Source organism: Cherax quadricarinatus, chromosome 45 (assembly GCF_038502225.1).
Source record: "Cherax quadricarinatus isolate ZL_2023a chromosome 45, ASM3850222v1, whole genome shotgun sequence".
Taxonomy (NCBI): domain Eukaryota; kingdom Metazoa; phylum Arthropoda; class Malacostraca; order Decapoda; family Parastacidae; genus Cherax; species Cherax quadricarinatus.
In genome coordinates, this window is record NC_091336.1 from 1,331,213 (window position 1) to 1,353,972 (window position 22,760).

Genomic DNA, 22,760 nt, shown 5'->3' on the forward strand with positions numbered 1-22,760 from the left:
CGTTTCCTGTAGTTAAAATACGTAACGCTGGATTTTGCTGCATTGGTTTTGATCCTCCATTTTTGTTCCCAGATGGCTATCCTGTCAACCTCATTTTGTGTTTTGTGTGTGAGTGTATCTATATTGGCATGAGTGATAAGTTGTGTAATGTCGTCTGCATAGGCTAGTGTGATGGAGTTGTGGTATATAGGTGTTGGAATGTCGTTAGTGTATAAAATGTAGAGGGTAGGGGAAAGGACAGATCCCTGGGGTACTCCAGCATTTAGTGTGAAGTAGTCAGAGTAACAGCCTTGGAATTTGATTCTCATGGTACGGCCGTCTAGGAAGTTGCAGAGGAGTTTACGAGTATTGAGAGGCAGGTTGAAGTTAGTGCAGAGTTTGTACTTGAGCCCCTCGTGCCACACAGTGTCAAAAGCTTTTTCAACGTCTTTTGCAACCAGGGCTGTCCTGTTTCTTTGTTTTGTGTTTATGTGGATGTAGTTGAGAATGATGTTAATGGCATCCTGTGTGGATCTGTGTGTTCTGAAGCCAAACTGGCCATCTGAAAGTAGAGAATTATGTTCCAGGTATCTGCGAAGGCGATGATTAATGAGTTTTTCAAAGAGTTTTCCTAAAGTTTCGAGGAGGCTGATAGGGCGATAGTTTCTAGGGTCAGAGTGGTCTTTATTGGGTTTAGGAAGGAGGATAGCAGTAGCAGCTTTGAAGAGGGAAGGGAAGTATCCAGAGGCAAGGGAGGCATTGAGGAGGTTTGTGTAGGCAGTAATGATAGAGTCAGGAAGGTGTTTCAGGATAATATGGTTTAGGCCAGAGGCACCAGGAGCCTTTGGAGGAAGGTGTCTGAGGAGAGTTTTAATGTCTGTGTTGGTGAAAGGAGTGTCGAGTTCTTGGGAGGAGGTAAGAGTGTCTAGATGTATGTGGCTGTCTGGTGTTGTTTCTTGTGTGTGTGCGCAGTGTTCCAGTGTTCTATGTTCTGAATGTGTTGAATAACGTTAGGGTGAGGTGGGTGAGCGTGGAAGATGTTCTCCCAGATGTGTTTGAAGATGTTGGTAGCAGCCTGTGGGTCTGAGATGTGTGTGTTGTTGTGGGTGATGTGTTTGAATTTGTTGGTGGGAGCAGTGCCTCTGATTTTTTTGATAAAGTTCCAGAAGGCTTTAGTGTTTTTAACACGCTGCCTGTCCGCTTGTTGTATTAGTCGTGACCAGTGATTGTTGTGCTTTATCAATACAAATTCCAGGACATAACTCTCATCTTGTCGGTATTATATACCATTCGTACACAACTTGTCAGACACTGCAACATCATGGAATCTTAATTCTGAGGACATGTACATAACCTTCACAACTACGACAACTACTACTACTACAACTAACCCATCTCTTTGGGAAGGACCTACTTCCACTGGGGAATCCCGCCCACCAGTGAATTTGCCCTCGTCTGCTTCACCTGACGTTACTATATAAGCGCCAGGATTCTTTCTTCTGCTTCAGAATCTCCACGACTATGGTGCTGTTCGCACCTACTCCTAGGTTGAGGGACTGATTACCTCATCTTCTGTACATAGTTCTACTGTCTTCAAGTTATGTCCTGGAATTTGTATTGATAAAGCCACTGGATGGCGAAACGTCTACAATAAAGATACCCAGATGTTGCACATGTGTCTTACTCTCATCTTGTCGGTATTATATACCATTCGTAAACAACGAGTACATAAAAGTTGATAGAAGCAGAAGATACTTGAAGACGATGTAATCAGTCCATCACCCTTAAAGTTTTGAGGTGGTCAGTCCCTCAGATACCCTCTGTACCAAGAGGGTATCTGAGGGTATCTATTCAAGATTGATGGACTGACCACATCGACTCAAGGTTGAGGGACTGATTACCTCATTCTCCTCCTGTTCTTAAAGATTCTCCTTTGTATGGACTGATGAAGCCACTGTGTGGCGAAACGTTTCCTCAATAAAGATACCCAAGAGTTGCACATGTGTCTAATTTATCAACATGTCGGTTCTCTGAACCATTCATCTACAAACCAAGAGGGTATCTTGGTACAGACTATCAACTTGACAACCTCTACTAGTGAGAACGGCTGGGTTTGAGAGGGACCTGACCTCCCAAAGCAACCTACGTCTCACCTCCTGGCCCTATATAAGGCCCCATTCTGTCACTTCAACTTCATATTGTTTCAGACAACGGAACAATGCTCTTCTCCAGACTGAGGGACTGACCACCTCAAAACTTTAAGGGTGATGGACTGATTACATCGTCTTCAAGTATCTTCTGCTTCTATCAACTTTTCTGTACTCGACTGAAGAAGTGGAAAAAGACACTTATGTACAGTTCAGGACATTTATTAAAGGAAACGTTTCGCCACGAGTGGCTTCTTCAGTCCTAATACAGAGAAAACTAAGAAAACACACATATATATAGTGGTGGGAGTCAGGTGAGGTGAAGCGTGGGTAGAGGTGGTAATAGTAGTAGTAGTAGTAATGGAACTAAGGAGGTGAGGTTAGAGGGGGACCTGCTGGCATCAAGTAACACCAGTTCCCAGGATGGGTAATATCCTCTTGCTTAGTAATTTTGAAATACTGTAACTACCGGATTTTTGCTTTATAGTGTTACTGACAGAAATTAGTGCAGCTTCAATGCATTTTCTCCGTCTTAAGTCGTCTTCTTTAATAACTAGTTTAGCTTCATTGAATTTCATGAGGTGTCCAACATCGTCTCTATGTTGAACATATGCGTTTTTGCGGTCATCATTTCTGCAAGCATTTTTGTGTTCTGCTATTCTAATGTCCAGAGTTCTGGCTGTTTCCCCTACATATACTTTGTCACACCCCCCACATGGTATATGTAGGGGAAACAGCCAGAACTCTGGACATTAGAATAGCAGAACACAAAAATGCTTGCAGAAATGATGACCGCAAAAACGCATGTGTTCAACATAGAGACGATGTTGGACACCTCATGAAATTCAATGAAGCTAAACTAGTTATTAAAGAAGACGACTCAAGACGGAGAAAATGCATTGAAGCTGCACTAATTTCTGTCAGTAACACTATAAAGCAAAAATCCGGTAGTTACAGTATTTCAAAATTACTAAGCAAGAGGATATTACCCATCCTGGGAACTGGTGTTACCTGATGCCAGCAGGTCCCTCTCTAACCTCACCTCCTTAGTTCCATTACTACTACTACTACTATTACCACCTCTACCCACGCTTCACCTCACCTGACTCCCACCACTATATATATGTGTGTTTTCTTAGTTTTCTCTGTATTAGGACTGAAGAAGCCACTCGTGGCGAAACGTTTCCTTTAATAAATGTCCTGAACTGTACATAAGTGTCTTTTTCCACATCTTGTCGGTATCACCATACCATTTCCTCGACTGAAGAAGCCTACTGTGTAGGCGAAACGTTTCGAAATAAAGATACCTAACTGTTGCATATGTGTCTTACCTAACAACCTGTCGGTATTTTATACCATTTTAATGTTCATGGTTTAGTTCTACATTATTTAACTTATAAGTGCTAGGGTTATGGACACTCCCGAGCTTCAGAACCTTGCATCTACATTGAACTGCATCTGCCACTTTTCTGACCAAGAGTAGAGTTTGTCTAAATCCTCCTGAAGTTCCCTAACATCTACGTTTGAATCAATTATCCTACCTATCTTCGTGTCATCGGCGAATTTGCTCATATCACTAGTAATTCCTTCATCAAGATCATTGATATATATTATAAACAACAACGGGCCCAAGACTGATCCCTGTGGAACGCCACTTGTTACTGATCCCCACTCGGATTTAACCCCATTTATGGACACTCTTTGCTTCCTGTCTGTGAGCCATGATTCGATCCACGAGAGCACCCTTCCCCAAATGCCATGAGCTGCTACTTTCTTCAACAGTCTTTGGTGCGGAACTCTATCAAATGCCTTACTAAAATCTAAGTAAATAATATCAAATTCTTTATCGTGGTCAACAGCCTCAAAAGCTTTACTGAAGAAAGTTAATAAATTAGTTAGACAAGACCGGCCTCTTGTGAATCCATGCTGAGTATCATTAATCAAGCTATGCTTATCGAGATGGCTTCTTATAATCTCAGCTATAATTGACTCTAGTAATTTGCCTACAATTGAGGTCAGGCTTATTGGGCGGTAATTTGACGGTAACGACTTGTCCCCTGTTTTAAAAATAGGAATTACATTAGCCATCTTCCACATATCAGACACTGCACCTGTTTGAAGAGATAAATTAAAAATATTAGTTAATGCTTCACAGACTTCCATTTTGCATTCCTTTAGAACCCTTGAAAAAACCTCATCAGGACCCGGTGACTTATTTTGCTTCAGTCTGTCTATCTGCTTCACAACCATTTCACTAGTGACTGTGATGTTACATAATTTATCTTCTTCTGATCCACTATAAAAATTAATTACCGGAATATTATTAGTGTCTTCCTGTGTAAAAACCGAGAGAAAATAATTATTTAAAATCGAGCACATTTCATTCTCTTTGTCAGTAAGATGCCCATAGTTATTTTTAAGGGGACCTATCTTATCTCTGACTTTTGTTCTATAGACCTGGAAAAAACTTTTTGGGTTAGTTTTAGAATCCCTAGCAACTTTAATTTCATAGTCCCTTTTAGCTTTTCTTATCCCCTTTTTAATGTCCCTCTTAATGTCAATATACTGATTCATAAGATGACCCTCGCCTCTTTTGATACGCCTATAAATTCCTTTCTTATGCCCTAGTAGATATTTCAGCCTATTATTCATCCATTTTGGGTCATTTCTATTTGATCTAATTTCCTTATAAGGGATAAACGTTCTTTGAGCAGCATGTATTGTGTTCAGAAAACTGTCATATTGATAGCTCTCTTCGTTACCCCAGTCAACAGATGATAAGTGTTCTCTAAGCCCATCGTAATCTGCTAAGCGAAAATCTGGGGCTGTTACTGAGTTATCCCTACTATCATACTTCCATTCAATTCTACATGTAATTGATTTGTGGTCGCTAGCACCCAGTTCCTCTGAAACTTCTAAATTATTAACAAGGGATTCATTGTTTGCCAGAACTAAGTCAAGCAGGTTATTACCCCTTGTAGGTTCTGTCACAAACTGCTTCAAAAAACAATCCTGAACTACTTCTAAGAAATCGTATAATTCTAAATTCCCAGTCGAGAAATTCCAATCAATATGACTAAAGTTAGTCTCCTAGAATTACTACATTATCGTGCCTTGTGGCCCTAACAATTTCCTCCCATAGTAGTCTCCCCTGGTCCCTATCTAAATTTGGGGGACGGTATATCACACCTAAAATTAATTTTTCATGCCCCTCTGAAAATTCTATCCAAACAGACTCTGTATGTGTTACTTCAGACTTAATACCCGTTTTTATGCAACAGTTCAAGCGACTCGGACATACAATGCCACCCCACCCCCCTTCCCGATACTTCTATCTACTTGGAACAATTTAAAACCCTGAATGTGACATTCTGCAGGCATGTCCCGACTTTTTGAATTAAACCACGTCTCAGTAATGGCAAATACATCTATGTTACCTGCACTAGCAACTAGTCTCAACTCGTCCATCTTATTCCTAGCACTGCGACTATTTGTGTAATAAATATTTAATGACCCTCCTATCTCTTTACCCTTCCTGCTCCTTTCTGTTATTCCACTAAACCTATTACTGTCATTGTCAATTTGTGCCACTGGCTTTCCAATATCCTCCTCATTTTGCCTATTACTAGTTCTCCTAGTACTCATGTTACGACCCTGCGACTTCACAGTTTTCCCGCCAAAACCCATACCACTAACTATTCCTAGTTTAAAGACCTAACAGCTCCCTCCACTGCGTTGGCCAGTGCTCCCACCCCACACCTAGACAAGTGAACCCCATCCCTGGCATACATGTCATTTCTGCCATAGAAGAGGTCCCAGTTGTCAATGAATGTTACCGCATTTTCCTTACAGTATTTGTCCAGCCAGCAATTGACACCAATTGCTCTGGACAACCATTCATTTCCAACTCCTCTCCTTGGCAAAATGCCACATATGACAGGTTTGCCACCCTTCTTCCTAATTATCTCTATTGCTGACCTATACCTGCTAATCAGGTCCTCACTCCTACGTCTGCCAACATCGTTGCCTCCAGCACTGAGACAGATAATAGGATTGCTCCCATTACCTCTCATGATGTCATCCAGACGGCTAACAATATCCTTCATCCCAGCCCCAGGAAAACTCTCTGCCTCCTACTCCTATCCTTCAAACAGAATGCCCTATCCATGTACCTAATCTGGCTATCCCCAACAACAACAATGTTTTTACCTTCCTTGGCGTCGTCCGTAGTGATGCTCTGAGTAGTCGACTCACATTCGCCAGGTAGCATTACACCACTTGTAGAATTCGTCATGACGCTCTCGATGGTCTTCGTTGGGGTTTCTAGGGATGTCTCACTCACGTCTGCCAATGCTTCCTTGGTGCTCGTTGTGGCATTCCCAGAAGAACACTCACATTCGTCAGGTAGCACCGAGAATGAGTTGGAAGTTTCCACAGCAGTCTTCTGGTTTCTCGTTGTTTCTGCCTCTCCAACCGTTTTCTTAATCTTCAGCTTGGTTCCATGTTGCCCGGCCACTGACCAAGCTCCCCTCTTAACCTGGGGACTCACAACAGGTGGATTACTACGAATCCTCTTGTTCTCCTCCGTTAATCGCCGTATCTCCAGTTTAGCAACTCTGAGTTCTTCTCTCAGCTGCTGGTAAAGCTGCTCAAGAGAGGGCATCCTGGTTCAGATTCACAGAGAGCACACAAACAGGTCTTCACAGAGCTAAGTACACGTCACCACTGAGCTAAGTACAGAAAGTAGGCAGGAACAATAGAGATGTGAAGACGATGTAATTAGTCCATCACCCTTGAAGTCGTAGAATTTGAGGTTGTCAGTCCCTCGGCCTAGAGAAGTTCAGTTCCACAGTCAGGTACTATCTGAAGATTCACATCTCTACTGTTCCTGCCTACTTTCTGTATTCAACTGAAGAAGCCTACTGTGTAGGCGAAACGTTTCGGAATAAAGTTGCCTAACTGTTGCCTATGTGTCTTACCTACCAACCCAACTAGGTAACTGTTCCACTCATCAACTACCCTATTTCCAAACCAATACTTTCCTATGTCCTTTCTAAATCTAAACTTATCTAATTTAAATCCATTACTGCGGGTTCTCTCTTGGAGAGACATCCTCAAGCCCTTGTTAATATCCCCTTTATTAATACCTATCTTCCACTTGTACACTTCGATCAGGTCTCCCCTCATTCTTCGTCTAACAAGTGAATGTAACTTAAGAGTCTTCAATCTTTCTTCATAAGGAAGATTTCTAATGTAGATGAATGGTTCAGAGAACCGACATGTTGATAAATTAGACACATGTGCAACTCTTGGGTATCTTTATTGAGGAAACGTTTCGCCACACAGTGGCTTCATCAGTCCATACAAAGGAGAATCTTGAACAGGAGGAGAATGAGGTAATCAGTCCCTCAACCTTGAGTCGATGTGGTCAGTCCAGGTATTCTATTCAAGATTGATGGACTGTCGTAGGCCGATTGGGACAGTAATCCCAACATGTGGATAGTCTGTTGCTGCCTTGGCTGCATCATCTGCCGCCTCATTTCCCTGGATGCCAGCATGGCTGGGGATCCAGTTTAATGTCGATCTGTTACCCTGAACTTCTAAGGTTGTCATTATGCTCAGGATCATAAGAACATAAGAACATAAGAAAGGAGGAACACTGCAGCAGGCCTGTTGGCCCATACTAGGCAGGTCCTTTACAATTCATCCCACTAACAAACATTTGACCAACCCAATTTTCAATGCTACACATTGATGAGGTGAACATTGTCCTGTTGTTGAGGATGGGAGAGTGCATTGATTGCAGAGGTGGAATCAACATGCATGACAGGTCGGAGTCGATGTCGTAGGGCATGTGACAATGCCTGCTGAATCGCCACCAGCTCAGCTTGAAGGATCGTGCAGTGGTCAGGGAGTCGCCAGCCTTGTGTGTGACCATTGTGGTACAGTCCAGCTGCTGCTCTCTTCCTGTCAGGGTCGACAGAACCATCTGTGAAATACACTGCACATGTGCCTCCCTCTGCCAGTGCCATGCTTGTCTCAGCATGATTGTTGAGGGTGTCTTGACTGCAGAGACGCTTAGAGATGGGTAGCTGCATGATGCAAACATTGGCTGGATCTGGGTGCCAGGGAGGTGGTAGATGATACCCAGCAACAGGAAGGTCACAACTCTTCTCAACGAGTAGTTGTACAGGCAGCAGCTTCTGCCCAGCAGCACAAAACGAACGAATCCAGGAGTAGTCCGTGAAGAGTGTGGGATCTTGTGCCATGGTTGTCAATATCCATCTCCTTAGTGGGGTACCTTGCTGCCTGTGCAGAATCGTGGCCACTTTGCAGGCGTTTATGTATCTTACTCTGTCAGCCAAGGAAGGAAGCCGGGCCTCAGATCTGAGACATACTGTGTTGGTCCAGATGGGGGCCCCAAGCATAGTTCTTATCGCCTGATTTTGTACGACCTCCACCCTTTGCCTGCTCTGCTGGAAGAGATGAGCTAACACCGGTGCACCATAGTCAATGAGCGAGCGTATAGCTTGTATATAGTACAAGCGAAGTACATCTTTGCTTGCCCCTGCACGGTGCCTCGTCATGGCTCTCATGGCGTTGAGTCTGAGTAGAGCATGTGACCTGACATACTCGGCCTGTTTCTGAAAGGTCAGGTTTTTATCAATGTAGATTCCCAAGTACAGGTAGGAGCCTGTCCACTCAAGTTCTATATCCTGAATATGTAATCTATTCACAGGATCTGGTCCCTTGAACATCATTGCAAGAGATTTCTCGGCCGAGATCTTGAGGCCTAGTTCCTTGCAAGACTGCATAATTAGGTCCAAAGCTCTCTGAGCCTGTCGTTCTAAATTGCCTTTCCCATTCACTACGAGTGCAAGATCATCAGCATAGCTGAGGAGCTGTGTACCACTATGAAAGGGAAGGCTCGTAAGTTTCTGCATAAGGATGTTAAACAGGATAGGACTGAGCACACCTCCTTGTGGCATACCGTTTTTCAGGGATTTAAAGGAAGAGTAGTGTCCCTGAAAGCTGACACAGGCCTGCCTGCCCCTAAGGTAGGACTCTATCCAGGCCAGGAGGCGTCCTTTGATTCCCTTCCGAGCTAGTATTGCCAGAATTGCTGTGGGGCTGGCTAGCTCAAATGCCTTTTCAAGGTCGAGGTAGACGACAATACTAGGTTTTTTGTTACTATCAGCAATCTGGCTTAGTAGAGTGGTTATGCACTCTGCTGTACCCACTCCTTTGGTGAAGCCAAATATGTGATGATGAGAGGGTCCAAGTTTCCATAGGAGGCAGTTTAACACCATCCTCTCAGCAGTCTTGGCTAAGCAGCTGGTCAGCGATATGGGTCTCATACTGCCTGGGTCCTTGGGCTTTGGAATTGGTACGATGGTAGCTTTCTTCCAAGCTGCTGGGAGTGTTCTGGCCCTCCACGACTTGTTAATGACGTCTAGTATGGCCTCCCATCCACTCTGCCCAGCCCGTGCAATCATGGAGTATGTAACACCATCGATGCCCGGGGCAGTGTCACCTGTGTTCTTAATGGCACGTCGGAGTTCCAAGTCCGTGAGGTCTTCATCAGTCACATCTTCCGACTCCCATGCAGCTTGTATGGTTAGCTGGCGCTGTGGCAGAAGATCCGTCTGTATATTCCGGATGTCCTGTGGGAGCTGAGTGGAGGCTCCCCTGGAAGTGAAAAGCTCCACTAGTTTCTCAGCTTCCTGGGATGGCTTCGGGTGTGCTGGTGGCCTCGGCTTGCTCTTGCCAATTGCTATGTTGAGCTTGCCCCATATCTCAGATAAGGTGGTGTGATGCCCGAATGTTGAGCACCACTCCAGCCATTTCTCAGTTTTTACTGAGAGAGAGACTGCAGGCATGCTGCACAAGGGCTCTGAGTATTCCTGTTCTCTGCCATAGGGTTACGCCTGTATAGCTTCCTAAAAGAGTTGATGCGGTGGTTCTGCTCCCACACCTCGTCGTTGTAGAACCACCAGTCTCTTTTGTGAGTGTGTCTTGCAGACTTCTTTGGAATTGCGCACTCTGCTGCCTGGATGAGAACAGTGATTAGCTCCTGTTCAGCCATATCACAGTCTTCAGATAGAGTATGTGGACCACCAGTCATGAAGATAATCCTGGAACACCTTCCAGTTGGCCCTCTTTACGTCCCATCTAGGAGGTAGCACTGTGGGAGGCCTGTTGATGTTGAAGGTGGTGATCACTGCAAAGTGGTCACTGACAAGGTGAGGATGAGTTTCCCATGTGGCTCCTGCTGCGAGTTGTCTTGACCCGAAGGTAAGGTCGAGGCAGCCACCCAACAGGTGTGTGGGGTCTCCATTGTTTAGCAACTTTACCTCTTGTATCAGTGGTGACCTGTACTTAACTCTGTGAAGAAGTGTCTTGTTTGCTTCCGTGGACTGAACCAAGATGCCCTCCATCGAGCAACTTTACCAGCAACTTAAGGAAGAATTGAGGGCAGCGAAGATGGAGATACGGCGAATGACCGAGGAAAACAAGAGGATTCGTAGTAGTACTCCTGTTTCGAGTCCTCAGGTCAAGAAGGGATCGTGGTCAGTGGCTGGACAGCAGGGGACGACGAAGTTGACGATCAAGAAGATGAATGGAAAGCCAGAAACGATGAAGAAGAAAGAGACCGTGTGGAAACTCCCGTGGAAACCTCCAACGCATTCTCGGTGCTACCCGACGAATGCGAGTCTACTACTGGGATCGTCACGACGAACGACAACAAGGAAGGCAAGAATATTGTTGTTGTTGGGGATAGCCAGGTTAGATACATGGATAGGGCATTCTGCTTGAAGGACAGGAGTAGGAGACAAAGGGTATGCTTTCCTGGGGCTGGGATGGAGGACATTGTTAGCCAGCTTGACAACATCATGAACGGTAATGGGATAATCCTATTATTTGCCTCAGTGCTGGAGGCAATGATGTAGGCAAGCGTAGAAGTGAGGATTTAGTTAGAAAGTTCAGGACAGCTATAGACATGATTAGGAAGAAGGGGGGGGGGCGCCCTGTTATATGTGGCATTTTGCCAAGAAGAGGTGTTGGTAATGAATGGTTGTCCAGAGCAATTGGTATTAATTGTTGGCTGGATAAACACTGTAAGGATAATGCAGTACCATTCATTGACAACTGGGACAACTTCTATGGCCGAAATGACATGTATGCCAGGGATGGGGTTCACTTATCCAGGGCAGGTGTGGGTTTTCTTGCTAACTCAGTTGAGGGGGTTGTTAGGACTTTAAACTAGGATTAGTTAGAGGTATGGGTTTAGAAATGATTAATAATGAGTATGGATATATTGACTTATGCTCTGATATTAAGAATCTTAATAGTAACTGTCATGGAGTAATTCTGGGTAATGATAATTTCAGAAATTGTGTAAAAACAAAGATGAATAGGAAAAAATGTGCAGAAGAAAAAACATATGATGGTATTTTATGCTAACAGTCGAAGTGCAAGAAATAAAATTAATGAACTACGTTTGGTAGCATGTGCTGGGAACTTTGATATCATTGCATTAACTGAAACGTGGTATGATTTAAAGATTCAGGGATTTAAGTTGTTCAATGTGGATAGATGTAATGGGAAGGGGGGAGAAGTTGCATTGTATGTTCGAGAAAATATTAATTGTTGCATAAAAACAGGTATAAAAATAGATGGAGCAGTAACAGAGTCTGTTTGGGTAGAGTTCGTGGAGGGTCAAGAAAAACTAATTCTAGGTGTAATATACCGACCTCCAGGCTTGGATCACGATAGAGGGAGACTTCTTTGGGACGAAATTGTTAGGGCTTCTGGACACAGTAACATAGTCATAGTAGGGGACTTTAACTTTAGCCAAATTGACTGGAATTCTTTGACAGGTAATCTAGAGTCCAGTGACTTCATGGAAACAGTTCAGGACTGTTTTCTGAAACAGAGTGTAACTGAGCCTACCAGGGGTAATAATTTGCTAGACCTAGTCTTGTCAAATAAGGAAACACTCGTGAATAATCTGGAGATCACTGAAGAGTTTGGCGCAAGTGATCACAAATCCATCACCTTTAGCATTAATTGGGAATGCAAGAATAATGATAATACAGTAAAAATCCCTGATTTTCGTTCTGCCGATTATAATGGACTTAGGGAACATCTGTCTAATCTTGATTGGGGTTATCTAGCTAATGATTTTATTGACGATAATCATACTTATGAATATGAAGGGATCTGCTTTTATGATTGTTTTCTTAATAATGTACACAGTGCCCAGAGTATATACATTCCCCAGAGAGAAATTAGGTCTAATAATAACGATCCCAAATGGGTTAACAGGAGGCTAAAGCATCTATTAGGGGAGAAAAGGGGAATTTATAGGCGCATCAGAAGAGGAGAGGTTAACCTTACTGACCAATATGTTCAGCTTAAAAGAGAAGTAAAAAAGGCGATTAGAAAGGCTAAACGTGACTATGAAATTAGAGTTGCTAATGAATCGAAGACTAATCCAAAGGGGTTCTTTCAAGTGTATAGGACGAAGGTGAAGGAAAAAGTAGGACCTCTGAAAACTGGGAATGGACAGCTGACGGATAATGAACTGGAAATGTGTTCCTTATTTAATGACTATTTTTTGTCAGTTTTTACTCAGGAAGATGTAAATGAGATTCCAGTAATTAACAATTATTTAGTTCCTGATGAATTTAAGTTAACTAATATTACTGTCACGAGGGACATGGTTATTAAACAGATAGACAAACTGAAACAAAATAAGTCCCCGGGACCCGATGAGTTGTTTTCAAGGGTACTTAAGGAATGCAAGATGGAGCTTAGTCAGCCATTAACGAGTGTATTCAATGCGTCCATCCTTACCAGTGTTGTGCCAGAGTTGTGGAAGATGGCTAATGTGGTTCCTATATTCAAATCAGGGGATAAGTCCACTCCTTCAAATTTCCGTCCAATAAGCCTGACATCTATAGTGGGCAAGTTATTAGAATCAATTATAGCTGACATTATCAGAAGTCACCTTGAAGAGCATAACTTGATAAATGAATCTCAGCATGGATTCACGAGAGGTCGTTCCTGCCTGACAAACTTACTGACGTTCTTCAATAGAACATTTGAGGCAGTTGACAGTGATAAGGAATATGATATTGTTTATTTGGATTTTAGTAAAGCCTTCGACAGAGTACCTCACAAGAGACTCTTAAGAAAAGTGGCAGCTCATGGTATAGGAGGTAAAGTTCTAGCATGGATTGAGGCATGGCTTACCAATAGAAAGAGAGTTACCATTAATGGAGTGAAATCTGAATGGGGATTAGTCACTAGTGGCGTTCCACAAGGATCAGTTTTAGGCCCTCTCTTGTTCATAATTTACATTAATGACCTTGATGAAGGGATTACTAGTGACATGAGTAAGTTTGCTGATGATACAAAGTTAGGCCGTATAATTCACTCTGAGGAGGATATCAATGAACTCCAGGACGATTTGAACAAATTAATGTCTTGGTCTGAAAAATGGCAGATGAAGTTTAATGTGGATAAGTGTAAGGTACTTGCCCTTGGTAATGAAAATAACCCTCGAAGCTATAATCTAGGTGAAGTAGAGCTTGGTCATACAGAATGTGAAAAAGACTTGGGAGTCATGGTAAGCAGAAATCTAAAGCCAAGACAGCAGTGCCTTAGTGTGCACAACAAGGCCAACAGATTATTTGGATTTATCTCAAGAAGTATAAGTAACAGAAGTCCAAAAGTTATTTTACAGCTCTATACATCACTAGTGAGGCCTCATTTAGATTATGCTGCTCAGTTTTGGTCCCCTTACTACAGGATGGACATACTCATTAGAGAACATACAGAGAAGAATGACTAAAATGATTTACTGTGTAAGGAACCTCCCGTATGAAGATAGACTTAAAGCCTTAAATCTTCACTCTCTGGAGAGGCGTAGAATGAGGGGAGATATCATTGAAGTGTATAAGTGGATGACGGGCATAAACAAGGGAGACATTAATAAAGTACTGAGGGTGTCAAACCAGGTAAGAACCAGGAATAATGGATTTAAGTTGGATAAATTTAGATTTAGAAAGGACATAGGTAAGTACTGGTTTTCTAACAGAGTTGTAGATGCGTGGAACAGTCTTCCCAGTGGGGTGATAGAGGCTAGGACCTTGGGTAGCTTTAAGAAGAGACTGGACAAATATGAGTGGGAGGGGCTGGGTTTGATTGGTGTTAAGGGGTACGGGAGTTATTTGGAAATATAAACACAAATGCAGTATAATGTGATCCTTTATTGACAACGTTTCACCCACACAGTGGGCTTTTTCAAGTCACACACGGATCTACCTGGGGTTGGAAGGTACGAGGGTATTTATAGGCATGTTCAGAATGTTGAGGTCAGGTGGAGAATGCTGCATCTGATGATCTACCGGGTGGGGTTATAGAGTCTTGGGTAGTTAGGTAAGACACATATGCAACAGTTAGGTATCTTTATTATGAAACGTTTCGCCTACACAGTAGGCTTCTTCAGTCAACTACAGAAAGGTTGATAGAAGCAGAAGATACTTGAAGACGATGTAATCAGTCCATCACCCTTAAAGTTTTGAGGTGGTCAGTCCCTCAGTCTGGAGAAGAGCATTGTTCCATAGTATGAAACAATATGGCGTTTCGCCCACTTATAATTTGCTGCATTCATTACAAGGGATTATGTATACCCCTGCAGAGGATGGAAACTTGTCCTGTCTGTTACTGGTAATGTCCATCAAGGACATTACCAGTAACAGACAGGACAAGCTATGCAATGATGCTCCTTCCATACATGAAACCATGCAACCGGGGAGACAAAAATTACCTACCAAAAAGCCATCGAGGTTCTATGACGTAAAGTCAATCAGGACCTTAATCTTCCTCTACCTCCCGGAGATTTTGTTGACTTAATTGAGCTCTGTGTTAATTTCAACTGTTTTTCTTTCAATAACAAGCTCTACAAACAAACCTACGGCATGGGAATGGGGTCCCCCATAAGTGCCGTCCTAGCCAACTTATACATGGAACACCTAGAGTCCGAACACTTCGCCAACATCATCCCTTCAAGCGTCACTTGGTTACGTTACGTGGACGATGTCCTCGTAATAACTCCAAAACGTTTTGATGTACGGGATCTTCAGGCAAGGCTCAACGCAGTGTAACCGGCGATCCAGTTTACACTAGAAGAAGAGTCCAATGACAAGCTACCTTTCCTCGACGTCCTCATTCACAAAGTAGACAACAACCTAAGATTTCAAGTTTATCGGAAACCCACCAATAAAAATGATCTCACACACTTCTATTCCAGTCAAGATACCATGACCAAAAGAGGCATCATCATCGGGTTTTTCCTAAGAGCATACCGAATTTGTAGTCCTGAGTTTCTTGACGAGGAGTGTACATACATTCACCAAACATTCACTGAGTTACATTTTCCTTCTTTTTTCATCAAAGACTGCAAGAAAAGAGCTCTTCAGATCATAAATTCTCCACGCATCAACACCACTCCCAGCAAAGTTATAATTCTTCCCAACAGCCAGGTTGCACTGAACGTCTCAAAAGTACTTTCACAAGCTAACACCAGAGTCGCCATCGCTTCTAGCACTTCAATAAAGGATATAACCAGGACAAAATCCAAGCACCACGAACAAGTCAATGCAGGAGTTTACACTATACCCTGTGGAGGCTGTGACAAGATTTACGTAGGGGAAACAGCCAGAAACCTCGACACCCGCCTCAATGAACACATTTACGCATGTGATGAATGGTTTTGAAAACCGACAAGTTGAAGAATTGAGACACTTATGCAACATATGGGAATCTTTATTGAAGAAACGTTTCGCCACACAGTGGCTTCATCAGTCCAATACAAAGTAGAAGTGGGTAAGGAGAGTAGAAGTTTGAGGTAATCAGTCCCTCAACCTGGAATCGATGTGTTCAGTCCATCACTCTTGTAGGAAGTGCAGCATAGGGCCAGAGAGGTGGCTTATATACTGCGGTGAGATGAGTTGAAGCAGGAAGAGGCGGGATCACAGTGGGACCTGCCACTAGTGTAAGTAGGTCGTCGCCCAAAGGTTGGGCAAGCGTTGAAGTCTTTGTACCAAGATCCCATGATGTTGCAGTGTCAGACACATCTGTCAGACACTGCAACATCATGGGATCTTGGTACAAAGACTTCAACGCTTGCCCAACCTTTGGGCGACGACCTACTTACACTAGTGGCAGGTCCCACTGTGATCCCGCCTCTTCCTGCTTCAACTCATCTCACCGCAGTATATAAGCCACCTCTCTGGCCCTATGCTGCACTTCCTACAAGAGTGATGGACTGACCACATCGATTCCAGGTTGAGGGACTGATTACCTCAAACTTCTACTCTCCTTACCCACTTCTACTTTGTTAGGTAAGACACATATGCAACAGTTAGGTATCTTTATTTCGAAACGTTTCGCCTACACAGTAGGCTTCTTCAGTCGAGTACAGAGAAATTGATAGAAGCAGAAGATACTTGAAGACGATGTAATCAGTCCATCACCCTTAAAGTTTTGAGGTGGTCAGTCCCTCAGTCTGGAGAAGAGCATTGTTCCGTTGTCTGAAACAATATGTTTCAGACAACGGAACAATGCTCTTCTCCAGACTGAGGGACTGACCACCTCAAAACTTTAAGGGTGATGGACTGATTACATCGTCTTCAAGTATCTTCTGCTTCTATCAACTTTTCTGTACTCGACTGAAGAAGCCTACTGTGTAGGCGAAACGTTTCGAAATAAAGATACCTAACTGTTGCATATGTGTCTTACCTAACAATCTGTCGGTATTTTATACCATTTTAATGTTCACTTCTACTTTGTATTGGACTGATGAAGCCACTGTGTGGCGAAACGTTTCTTCAATAAAGATTCCCATATGTTGCGTAAGTGTCTCAATACATTTACGCATGTAGGAACGATAACTTGAACAACGCCTGTGTACAACACCGAAATTCCACCAATCATCTCATGAAATTCAGAGACGCCCAATTAGTGATCAAAGAAACTAATTTCCGCAGACGCAAGTGCCTCGAATCAGCACTGATCGCTGTTTCGAATACAATTAAACAAAACAACGGCAGTTTCACCATCTCCGAAGTCTTAGCAAGAATTCTCCTGAAAACAGTAAACCCTGCCATCACATAGTCTCTCCTGTTATACTACACAAAGCACAGAGTGAACACTGAAACAAGCTGCCTCATTCCACTCTATATTTGTCCAACCTATTTTTATGTTACCCAAGTAATAGCTTTTATATCCTTTTACTCATGTACGAATTAATTGCTCTACCATATTGTATTACTTTTGTCACTACCACTACTACTACCACTAGTGAACATCGAAATGGTACCTCACTAGTATTACACCTCACTCTGGGCCTTTATATACCCTCTGTGTCCATGTATTGTTTGTAATGGCTTGATAAAGCTCCTGGAGAGCGAAACGTTGCCACAATAAATGTCACATTAGTTGCACTTGTGACGTATCAGTGGTTCATTAGTTTGTAATTTGTTCATGACTGTAACCATGTATAGGAGTGAGGCTGATTCATTACCTTTGTAACTTGCCATGATTGTGACCAGGTCTACCTGGAGTTCATTACCTTTGTAACTAGTTCAGCTATCATAACTTTGGGGTCCAGTCCCTGGACCCATTATGTACCTTCGCAATCTGAACATTAAAATGGTATAAAATACCGACAAGTTGTTAGGTAAGACACACATGCAACAGTTAGGTATCTTTATTTCGAAACGTTTCGCCTACACAGTAGGCTTCTTCAGTCGAGTACAGAAAAGTTGATAGAAGCAGAAGAGACTTGAAGACGATGTAATCAGTCCATCACCCTTAAAGTTTTGAGGTGGTCAGTCCCTCAGTCTGGAGAAGAGCATTGTTCCATAGTATGAAACTTTTCTGTACTCGACTGAAGAAGCCTACTGTGTAGGCGAAACGTTTCGAAATAAAGATACCTAACTGTTGCATATGTGTCTTGCCTAACAACCTTTGCAATCTTTTGACTACCGCCCACAGGATGGGTATGGGGTGCATAATAAAGATATTAAACTAAACTGACGACGTAGAGTTGCCCTTTGTTAGTGCTGCATCAAGTTCAAAATTAGTGAAAGGAAAGTGTCATGTTTTTTGCTGAGCATAAAACAAGCAAGTCTCTCCCTTGCATCATATCTGTAATTTAATTTCGCCTGTGTGGTACTGGGAAGATTGTTATAGCTAGATGTAGCAGCACAAGCACTAACTCATTCTCCCTATGTAAGGGATGAGAGTGCGCGATCTGCCCAGTTCTGTTACCCTTAATCCTGTTTATGTCCCTCCATGCTCGGCTAAGTGGGGTGTGAGCATTGAGACCACTGACAAATTTTTCCCAATCTGCCGCAGTTCTGATATACGCTCTCTGGCAACAGCAAGGGCAGTTTGGAAGAGGCTCAGCATTCCAGGGGTACTTTGTAGATGAATGGTTCAGAGAACCGACATGTTGATAAATTAGACACATGTGCAACTCTTGGGTATCTTTATTGATAAAGATACCCAAGAGTTGCACATGTGTCTAATTTATCATTCCAGGGGTACGATGGTTTCTATAGGCTAGGCCTAGTCTGCGAGCAGCACGTTTCAATATTCGAAGTTTAGGATCGCTGTAATAGGTATGGTTTTAATAGAAGGTATGATTATGGAAGATAGTTGGGTTTAGAGTACCAAGAGGTTTCAGTGGCGGCTCCAAGTAGTTCTGAATACTGCTCACAAGGTCATTGTTAAAAGTCTCAACAGAGGTACACTCATAGGAATTATACCAGTCGGTCACATGTGCAACAAAGTCATCATGCTGATCAGTGGGAACATGAAAACGTTTCCGTTTGAGTATCTCACTAGGAAGGATAGTATTACCAATATCTAGTGAGGTTAACCGTGGGAAATGATCAGACGCTATATCTGTTACAATGGAAGACTCACAGCTGGCAGAAGTAATGTTGAAGCCCAGGCACAGATCAAGGACGCCTCCATAGATGTGTGTGGGTTCAAGGTCACCTACAATTTGCACATTATCATGACTGTTTAAGAGTGACAACAGTTGATTACCATTACGATTACCAAACTGAGTTTCCAATGCTTTTGTGTCTTGCATTATAATCGCCAATAATGAGAGTAGGTTCAGAATGAGCACAAGTTGGGAGCTCCAAGTAATTAAACTTATCAGCAGGAGCATACAGGTTAAATATGTTGAGAGCAGAGTTCCCTATATAAATCCTAACACCGTGATATTGTAGCCCCTCTGTTTTCTTATGTGCAAGAAGTTGATGGGGAAGTGATTTTTTAATATATAGAACACAAGAATTGGCAGATTCGAGGTTATATGCAACAAATGATGGTAATTTAGGGGGTTGGAATTTTTCAGGGATTCTGCACTCTTGTAGACACACATCATCAATGGGTTCAGTGGTTACTTTATGATGAAGGTCAGGAAGTCTTTTTCTAAGTGATGCAATATTCCAGCTTAATATAGAAAGTTTATACGAGTTTTGATCCATTATAGAAGTCCTGTTATCTTGTCGAGTCTCTCAGCATAATGAAAAAATTGTTCATATAAATAGCAAAGGTTATCAATGTCAGCAGTGTTACCCTTGTCCATGAGTTTAAGTGCACTTCCAGTTGTAAGGCCTCGTGGGAGTCTTTGTATACACAGAGCACGACGCTGTTCATGTGTCAATATTTGATAGGTGGCACCACCACTCAGCTATAGATATGTAGATATAAATCCATATGTATTCGTGTTAACCCTTTGGGGCCTAGTTCCTAGGCCTTTTGTGTATCCATATGTTCTTGCGCTACCGTCCACAGGATGGATATGACCTGCACAATAAACTAGCCACTTCGGTGGTAAATTCTAAAATCTAATCCCCTCATATTCCCTCCTCCACTAACATTACACTCATCACTATAACTGTCATCACCAACACCACTACCAACATTGTGTTCATTACATTATCAGTATTGTATTCAACATTAATGTCAATGTGGTTAACCTCATCACACTCAACACCACTACAACTTATATTACTCATCACACTCAGCACCACCACTTACACTCAGCACCACCACTTACTCATCACATTCAGCACCACTTACTCATCACACTCAGCACTACCACTTACACTCAGCACCACCACTTACACTCATCACACTCAGCACCACCACTTACTCATCACACTCAGCACCACCACTTACGCTCATCACACTCAGCACCACCACTTACTCATCACACTCAGCACCACCACTTACACTCAGCACCACCACTTACTCATCACACTCAGCACTACCACTTTAATCATACCCCCGGCCGGGATTGAACCCGCGGTCATAGCCTCAAAACTCCAGACCGTCGCGTTAGCCACTAGACCAGCTAGCCACAATAAGATTCATCCAACTAGGTATATTTCTACACCATAGGAAGGTTAGCACAGGCACCACTGTGACCACAAATGCAAGTTTTTACAGACGAATCTCCAGCTAGCGTGGCCGTGACGAATTCTAGCTCAAGTCCCTTCACTGCCGTCAACATGACTCAAGAAATCGTAATGACACGATTGTTTGCAATCGTGTCATTACGATTTCTTGAGTCACTACCACTTACACTCATCACACTCAGCACCACCACTTACTCATCACACTCAGCACCACCACTTACACTCATCACACTCAGCACTACCACTTACACTCATCACTACCACTTACACTCATCACACTCAGCACTACCACTTACACTCATCACACTCAGCACTACCACTTACACTCATCACTCAGCACTACCACTTACTCTTCACCACCACTTACATTACACTTATCACTATTACTAACATCATAGACACCACTGTCATCATCATAATGTTCAATATAGTTATCAACACAACTATTGGATTCATTACCATAATTAAGGACGTGTATGATACATGGGACTGAAATATAGACGAGAGTGAGTCATATGTATCTGGTGACGATGTAAAACTAAGGATAAATACCAATAATAAATAAAGACTACAAATGTATCTGGACAAACTGCAAGATTTCGTTACTTAAGTTGATACTTGAATTCAACTCTCGTAAATGTATAGTTATAAAGATTGGTGAAGTGGTAAGAAGACCGTACAAGGAGTACAGACACCCGGGGGACAGAGACCACAACTGAGGAAGACCTAGGTGCTGCAGGCATACATCAATGAAATAACTTTTGTAGCCAATGCTCCAGTTCTTGGGCTTTGAGTGTTAAGCTACGGGTGATAGATTTCTTTGGCGTGTTGAACTGAAGCTCCAGGTCCCACTGAAGGTGTTGATCCCCAGCTATTGGACTTCTTGGAAGGGCAAGGAGCTGTAGATCATAGCTACAGCTGCCATGCGTCTTGAGGGTTTCGAGGAAGTGACAGCCCGTGGCTCAGTAGACAACGCTCCTGCCTCACACACCTGGTGTCTGTAGTTCAATCCTTGGCAGGATAGAAACAATTATAATCTTTATTTCAGAATGACAATATTTGTACAGAGGTGGGGGACATCTAGGTGAACGTGCAGGAACACCAGTCATATGCAGTGCATTTCAGTCATGTTTTCTTGTACCTCTGGCCCAGTGTGGCCCGGTGGCCTGGTGGCTAAAGCTCCCACTTCACACACGGTGGGCCCGGGTTCGATTCCCGGCGGGTGGAAACATTTCGACACGTTTCCATACACCTGTTGTCCTGTTCACCTAGCAGCAAATAGGTACCTGGGTGTTAGTCGACTGGTGTGGGTCGCATCCTGGGGGACAAGGTTGAGGACCCCAATGGAAATAAATTAGACAGTCCTCGATGACGCACTGACTTTCTTGGGTTATCCTGGGTGGCTAACCCTCCGGGGTTAAAAATCCGAACGAAATCTTATCTTAATCTGTTGTCCCTGTTCACCTAACAGTAAGTAGGTACTCTGGTGTTAAGATTTTGTTTGGAATTTTAACTCCGGAGGGTTAGCCACCCAGGATAACCCAAGAAAGTCAGTGTGTCATTGAGGGGACACTCTTATTTGCAGTGTGGTCCTCAGTATGAGGTGCATAATAAACATATTAAACTAACTAAAATTCAATTGTGTCCCCCAGGATGCGACCCACACCGGTTGAGTAGCGCTCATAACAAAAATTGGTTTCTTTGTAAAGGTTTACAATGTGTATTTACATTTCATAATGTGATTGATACAGAGCCCAGGTACCTACTTACTTGCTAGGTGAGCGGGACAACAGGTGTAAGGGAACAAACCCAATATTTCTACCTTTGCCAGGGATTAAACCACAGACACTTAGCAGCGTGTGAAGCGAGTGTGTTACCTACTAGGTCACGAGCCTGGTTCTCTGACTGGTGTGGGTGGCATCCTGGGCGACAAGGTTGAAAGACCACAGTGGAAATAAGACAGACAATCCTCGATTCACTAACTTTCTTGGGTGGCTAACACTGGGCTAAGAATCGCAACAAATTTTTATCCCTACAGTACAAGGAAATAGTTTTGGAATTCTGAGATCTCTCTCAGCTCATACAATGATCAAAACACGCCTGGTATTACATGTCACCA

At 43.0% G+C, this 22,760-nt stretch overlaps 1 protein-coding gene across 1 annotated transcript in view; it reads left to right on the plus strand.

Annotated features, from left to right (window-relative positions):
* Positions 1 to 22,760, plus strand: part of r (carbamoyl-phosphate synthetase 2, aspartate transcarbamylase, and dihydroorotase rudimentary) — a 1,183,622-nt gene that overhangs the window by 373,244 nt on the left and 787,618 nt on the right. The window lies entirely within an intron of this gene.